The sequence below is a fragment of the Bombus fervidus genome, unplaced genomic scaffold, assembly GCF_041682495.2.
Source record: "Bombus fervidus isolate BK054 unplaced genomic scaffold, iyBomFerv1 scaffold0179, whole genome shotgun sequence".
NCBI lineage: Eukaryota > Metazoa > Arthropoda > Insecta > Hymenoptera > Apidae > Bombus > Bombus fervidus.
The window spans coordinates 10,001-16,981 of NW_027212740.1; the positions used below are offsets into that span (position 1 = coordinate 10,001).

Below are 6,981 nucleotides of genomic sequence, written 5' to 3' on the forward strand. Positions count from 1 at the left end.
GACCAACGATCTCTTTTTCTCTAATACTCGGAGCGCCGAATCGCCTTAAAGCAAAAAAAAATCACACACGCGCGTACGTCGTACGTACGGCGCGTGTATACCTCGTCTCTAATCAAGTTTCGTTAGTCTTTCTCGAGCCTCGCCAAAGAGGATCGTTCTCTTCCTCTGCGCGATCTCTCCGTGCCAATGTCAGAGATTATTCTCTTTCGCACGACGACGAAAACGACTATTTTCGACGATCCGAACAACTTTGTAACGGACTCACATGCACATCTTAAAATCGAGTACAGAAACGTTGCGCAACACCGTGAGCTTTTCTCTTCTTCGTCACCCTTAAATATAGCCGATCGTAGACGCACGCTAGATCGTAACACACTTTTCGTTGATTTCCGACGAACGTGGCTTTGGGCCAGGCGCGCGGGCAGAGAGATACGCGACCGACGGGGAAAAATTCGTCCCGATACATGTACGCGTACTCTCCGATCTCCGCGCAACGCTGGGGATCATCTCCCTAAGTCATCAGCGTTCGAAGAAATCTCGTGTGTCCGTTCCCGGATCTACGGCTTTCTCTGGGTTCGCGAAGAACAGAAAAAAGCACAGAGGATGAAAAACGCAACGACGACCCATCGATGCGACGGTCCTCGTTGTCTTCTCGTCAGTCGTCTCGCGCCTGCAGAATACATCTCTGCCGCACGAACAGACGGAGTGGGTATTCGATCCCTGGGGCTGTACGAGTAAAAACATCTTGATGAAAAGACGGTTGTGTTTCTTTAAGGCACACAGTTTTTCGTTACGCCACCAAGTTTAGGTTTAGGTTTTAATATCTTGGTTCTCTTTTCTCTCCTCTCTCGACTGACTTTGTTCAAAAATATTTTTGCTTTCTCTCAGTCTCGCCAAAAATTCATTTAAGACGACGTCGGGGGCGCGGTCATTCGTGCTTATCGAAGACTAACAAAACGTAGCAGAGGCTGATACAAAAAGAAAAAAAAAATCGGCCACGAAGAAAACTCGCTCTGTGTATCTCGATAACCGCGTCGACGACGACGGTTCTCTCCGCGCTCTTTTAATTCGTATCCTTCTTCTTGCGCTTCGTCCGACTCAGAAACGTTCGTAAAACACGAACGACGGCGGGTTGTCAAGCCAAGAAGGGACAGAGAAGAGACGGAGGTAGTTTTGCGAGTCTCCCGTGAACGCGATAGATTTTTCATATATATTTGTATCGAGAGCATGCGTACGCCGGTCTCCACACGATCCAGCGACGAACGCCGACGAACGTCCAACAATCGCTCGTACGTCGCGTACGAGCCCTCGACCGCTCTTTAATTCGTATTCTTTTGCTTGGCGCTCGTCCTCCGACTCAGAAACGTTCGTTTAAAGATAAAACGAACGACGGCGGGCTGTCGACGAGGCAAGAAAGAACAGAGAGATACGGACCGAGAGCAACGATACGCAACGCAAGCAGTCTTAGGTTTACGTGAGCAACCCTCAGCCAGGCGTGGTCCAGGAATTGTATCCGTGGACCGCAATGTGCGTTCGAAATGTCGATGTTCATGTGTCCTGCAGTTCACACGTTGACGCGCAATTAGCTGCGTTCTTCATCGACCCACGAGCCAAGTGATCCACCGTTCAGGGTAATCGTTTATGCATGGATTTTTGTTTGTGTACTCAGGTTTTTGTACTCTTATTCTCGGTTCGAAAGAAGCCGATATCCGACAAACGTCCGACCAACGGGAATCGAACGCGCGGAAGTCGCCATATGATTGACGACACGAAAATACGTTCGAAAACGAAATCGGACGGACTGCGCGACGACACACGCAGCCCGCCGACCGGGCGTAAAGTGCATTATAATATATAACAACCAACGAGATCGAAGCTCCGTTCGTCAGGAAACGACGGGGATATAACACCCGATTCTGAATCCTCTGTACAGCACACGATCTCGCGAAGAAAGCGCACGGTGGCTAGCCCATGATATATATATATGTTCGTTCCTCTCGTCCAGTTATTCGAAGCAAACAGCCGATATGCATCTCCATCGTTCGGGTAAAAAAAAATCGATGGGACGCGCACGGTCGTAGTCTTCCTCGCGCGGTCGTTTCTTCCCGATAGCCAGAAGCAGAGTTTGAAAAACTCTAGCGACGGAACGAGGCATTAGACTCTCGACAACGAGGATACAGACACGGCCGGCGGTCCCCTCTGAATCGACTTCGGTGGTTCAGGTAAAAATAAAAAAAATCGATGGGACGCGCACGGTCGTCCTTCCTCTTCCTCGCGCGCGGTCTATTCTTCCCGATAGCCAGAAGCAGAGTTTGAAAAACTCTAGCGACGGAACGAGGCATTAGACTCGCGACAACGAAGATAGAGAGACGGCCGGCGGTCCCCTCTGAATCCACTTTGGTCGCTCAGGTAAAAATAAAAAAAAATTCGAAAGGGACGCGCACGGTCGTCCTTCCTCTTCCTCGCGCGGTCTTTTCTTCCCGATAGCCAGAAGCAGAGTTTGAAAAACTCTAGCGACGGAACGAGGCATTAGACTCTCGACAACGAGGATAGAGAGACGGCCGGCGGTCCCCTCCGAACGGATGGCGACAACGACGACTAAAGCGCGAAAAATCGCGACGAAAAGGAACGCATCTCCGTTCAGGTGTATGTGTGTGCGTGCGTTTAAAAAAAATTCGATGGGACTCGCAGCCATCGGCCTCGCGCGGTCGTTTCTTCCCGATAGCCAGAAGCAGAGTTTGAAAAACTCTAGCGACGGAACGAGGCATATGACTCACGACAACGAGGATATGGACAGGCGGTCCCCTCTGAACGGGTCGACGAGACGATGGTAAAAGAGACGAACCGGACGAAACTTCCGTCGATCAGGTAAAAATAAAAAAAAATTCGATGGGACGCGCACGGTCGTCGTCGTCGTCTTCCTCGCGCGGTCGTTTCTTCCCGATAGCCAGAAGCAGAGTTTGAAAAACTCTAGCGACGGAACGAGGCATATGACTCACGACAACGAGGATAGAGAGACGGCCGGCGGTCCCCTCTGAATCGACTTCGGTGGTTCAGGTAAAAATAAAAAAAATCGATGGGACGCGCACGGTCGTCGTTCCTCTTCCTCGCGCGCGGTCTATTCTTCCCGATAGCCAGAAGCAGAGTTTGAAAAACTCTAGCGACGGAACGAGGCATTAGACTCGCGAGGATAGAGAGACGGCCGGCGGTCCCCTCCGAACCAACTTCGTCTAGTTAAGAATCGTTATACTCTTTACCATCACTCGCACTGGTATATATCTTTTCGGGCCAACATCCACGCAATGCGTTTTCGTTCTAGGTTACCCGATCCACGAGTACGAACGTACAACGTGGTTTCGTTTTGTCGAACATCGTATATCGTTCGCCGTTGAAACGAACGACAACGAAACGACATAGGAAGAACGAACGCCCTTTGGGTAGGAAGCACGTTTCGAGGAACGACGAGAGTTTGGAGAGACGCGCGAGATAGCTGGAGACGCGCAGATATAGGTATCCATGGATCTTCGAAGAGAACCTTCGAAGATATATAATTCGGTATCCTATTTTTCTGCGGCTCGCTATTCGCGTTCTTTCGCTCTCGTCGACGACTCGTTATAGACGCTTCGTTCGATCCCAAAGAGCAGTCTTCCTTATGTCCCGTTGCTAGGAGGTGAGGCCTACGCAACGCAACTACGAAATATAGAAGAGGTGTGAGCAGTGATCTCTCCGACACGAGGCACTTTAGAGATTTTAGTTTATATATTATATTGTTCGTTCGTTGGATTTCCACGATGCAAATACGAAATACGAGATCGTGACGGCGGGTCTTTCTGTGTACGACCTCACGCAGGCGCCTCGATCGCATTTCTCATTACACGTGGTTTCCACTGTAACTTTTAGTTTTTTCGATATGTGTTCAGCTCAAGTTCCCTCACATATCGTTATTATTATTATTATTATTATTATTAATAGTAGCGGTTTCGTGTTATAGGATTCGGAGACGGCGGGTCTTTCTGTGTACGACCTCACGCAAGCGCCTCGAGAATCTTTTTAAGTTTTCCGTGTGTTATATTATTCGGAGACGGCGGGTCTTTCTGTTTACGACCTCACGCAGGCGCCTCGAGAATATTTTTAAGTTTTTCGTTTGTTATAATATTATTCGGAGACGGCGGGTCTTTCTGTGTACGACCTCACGCAGGCGCCTCGAATTATTCGTGTAAAAGTATATCTCTTCATCCCGATGATCGAGAGAGAGTGCCACACTCTTCGTATAGTTTCGTAACTGGAGCGTCTCCCACCTCCTTATTGTAAAAAATTTGGCTTTTGTCAAAGTATATAGCTTGTTAATACGTCGTATATACTTTGTGTCGATATAGGAGGAGTACGGCTCCTTACCGACGATATTATATATATTTTATTATACAGTGTTCAAGTCAAATATATTCTTTGTGTTTTTGTATTTTTCGTTAATGATCCTTCCGCAGGTTCACCTACGGAAACCTTGTTACGACTTTTACTTCCTCTAAATGATCAAGTTTGGTCATCTTCCCGGTAACATCGGCAATGCTTATCACATTGGCCGCGCACCAGTCCGAAGACCTCACTAAATCATTCAATCGGTAGTAGCGACGGGCGGTGTGTACAAAGGGCAGGGACGTAATCAACGCGAGCTTATGACTCGCGCTTACTGGGAATTCCTCGTTCATGGGGAATAATTGCAAGCCCCAATCCCTAGCACGAAGGAGGTTCAGCGGGTTACCCGGGCCTTTCGGCCAGGGAAAACACGCTGATTCCTTCAGTGTAGCGCGCGTGCGGCCCAGAACATCTAAGGGCATCACAGACCTGTTATTGCTCAATCTCGTGCGGCTAGAAGCCGCCTGTTCCTCTAAGAAGATTTGTTTGTACGTTGGTAGTAAAAACCCGCCGACCGAAGCCGGGGGCCTTCGAGATACCATAATTTACGTCTATTTAGCAGGCTAGAGTCTCGTTCGTTATCGGAATTAACCAGACAAATCGCTCCACCAACTAAGAACGGCCATGCACCACCACCCACCGAATCAAGAAAGAGCTATCAATCTGTCAATCCTTCCGGTGTCCGGGCCTGGTGAGGTTTCCCGTGTTGAGTCAAATTAAGCCGCAGGCTCCACTCCTGGTGGTGCCCTTCCGTCAATTCCTTTAAGTTTCAGCTTTGCAACCATACTTCCCCCGGAACCCAAAAGCTTTGGTTTCCCGGAAGCTGCCCGCCGAGTCATCGGAGGAACTTCGGCGGATCGCTGGCTGGCATCGTTTATGGTTAGAACTAGGGCGGTATCTGATCGCCTTCGAACCTCTAACTTTCGTTCTTGATTAATGAAAACATTTTTGGCAAATGCTTTCGCTTCTGTCCGTCTTGCGACGATCCAAGAATTTCACCTCTAACGTCGCAATACGAATGCCCCCATCTGTCCCTATTAATCATTACCTCGGGGCTCCGAAAACCAACAAAATAGAACCGAGGTCCTATTCCATTATTCCATGCACACAGTATTCAGGCGAAGGTAGCCTGCTTTAAGCACTCTAATTTGTTCAAAGTAAACGTATCGGCCCACCTCGACACTCAGTGAAGAGCACCGCGATGGGATATTAGTTGGACCGCCCCGCGAGGAGCTAAGCCCACCGATAGGACGTACCACATAATGCCAGTTAAACACCGCGAGCGGTGAACCGACACTGTGACACACAGATTCAACTACGAGCTTTTTAACCGCAACAACTTTAATATACGCTATTGGAGCTGGAATTACCGCGGCTGCTGGCACCAGACTTGCCCTCCAATTGGTCCTCGTTAAAGGATTTAAAGTGTACTCATTCCGATTACGGGGCCTCGGATGAGTCCCGTATCGTTATTTTTCGTCACTACCTCCCCGTGCCGGGAGTGGGTAATTTGCGCGCCTGCTGCCTTCCTTGGATGTGGTAGCTGTTTCTCAGGCTCCCTCTCCGGAATCGAACCCTGATTCCCCGTTACCCGTTACAACCATGGTAGGCGCAGAACCTACCATCGACAGTTGATAAGGCAGACATTTGAAAGATGCGTCGCCGGTGCTAGATGACCATGCGATCAGCACAAAGTTATTCAGAGTCACCAAAACAAACGATGGACGAACGGACGAGCCATCCGCCACCGATTGGTTTTGATCTAATAAAAGCATTCGTACCATCTCTGGTACGAATCTGTTTGCATGTATTAGCTCTAGAATTACCACAGTTATCCAAGTAAGTTTAAGTATGATCTAAGAAACCATAACTGATTTAATGAGCCATTCGCGGTTTCACCTTAATGCGGCATGTACTGAGACATGCATGGCTTAATCTTTGAGACAAGCATATGACTACTGGCAGGATCAACCAGGGAACTTTGTATTTTATATATATATTATATATTAGAGTCAAAAGACTCTCTTTTTAAAATAGCCTCAGAGTGTCGTAGGTGGGTCCGTAACACCGTACGACGAGACTTTTCGTTCTTAGTGAACGTTCGACGACACCCTTTTAATTCCCGTTGTAACGTCGAACGCCACTACTCTCTCTCATTTCGCCACTCTCTCTTTACTTTCTTTCGTTCGTTTGATTGTTTGTGTGGAATATTTTAAGATCATTCTGTTCATAGGATCATTCTGTAAGAATGGTTTGTTGGTTGAACGAATATGCCTTAGCGGTAAAAAGCACGTAAACTGCATGCTGAACGTACCGTCCTCGTAAGAAACATATTCGTTCGTTCTTTTGATATTCTCCAATCAGAAAGAACGCACTTCCTAAAAGGTAGTACGCTCCCCATTAGCCTTTCGTATGTTTAAAACGTACTGCGTACGCTATAACATAAGTTTTGGAACGGTCTCTGCCGAACCAGCATGAATTGATACTCAGTTAGTAACAAGCACACTGCCCTAACTTTTTTTAAAGTTAGTGCGAGCATACAGGATCCAGCTTCCCGACTAAGGGGAA

At 48.1% G+C, this 6,981-nt stretch overlaps 2 non-coding genes across 2 annotated transcripts; both read right to left on the bottom strand.

Moving 5' to 3' along the window:
• Positions 1–1,479: 1,479 nt before the first annotated feature.
• On the bottom strand, positions 1,480–1,634 carry LOC139997777 (5.8S ribosomal RNA). The gene has a single exon (XR_011803111.1). It is a non-coding gene; the product is annotated as a 5.8S ribosomal RNA (ribosomal RNA).
• A 2,833-nt stretch (positions 1,635–4,467) lies between these two features.
• Positions 4,468–6,391, bottom strand: LOC139997778 (small subunit ribosomal RNA). The gene has a single exon (XR_011803112.1). It is a non-coding gene; the product is annotated as a small subunit ribosomal RNA (ribosomal RNA).
• Positions 6,392–6,981: the final 590 nt, after the last annotated feature.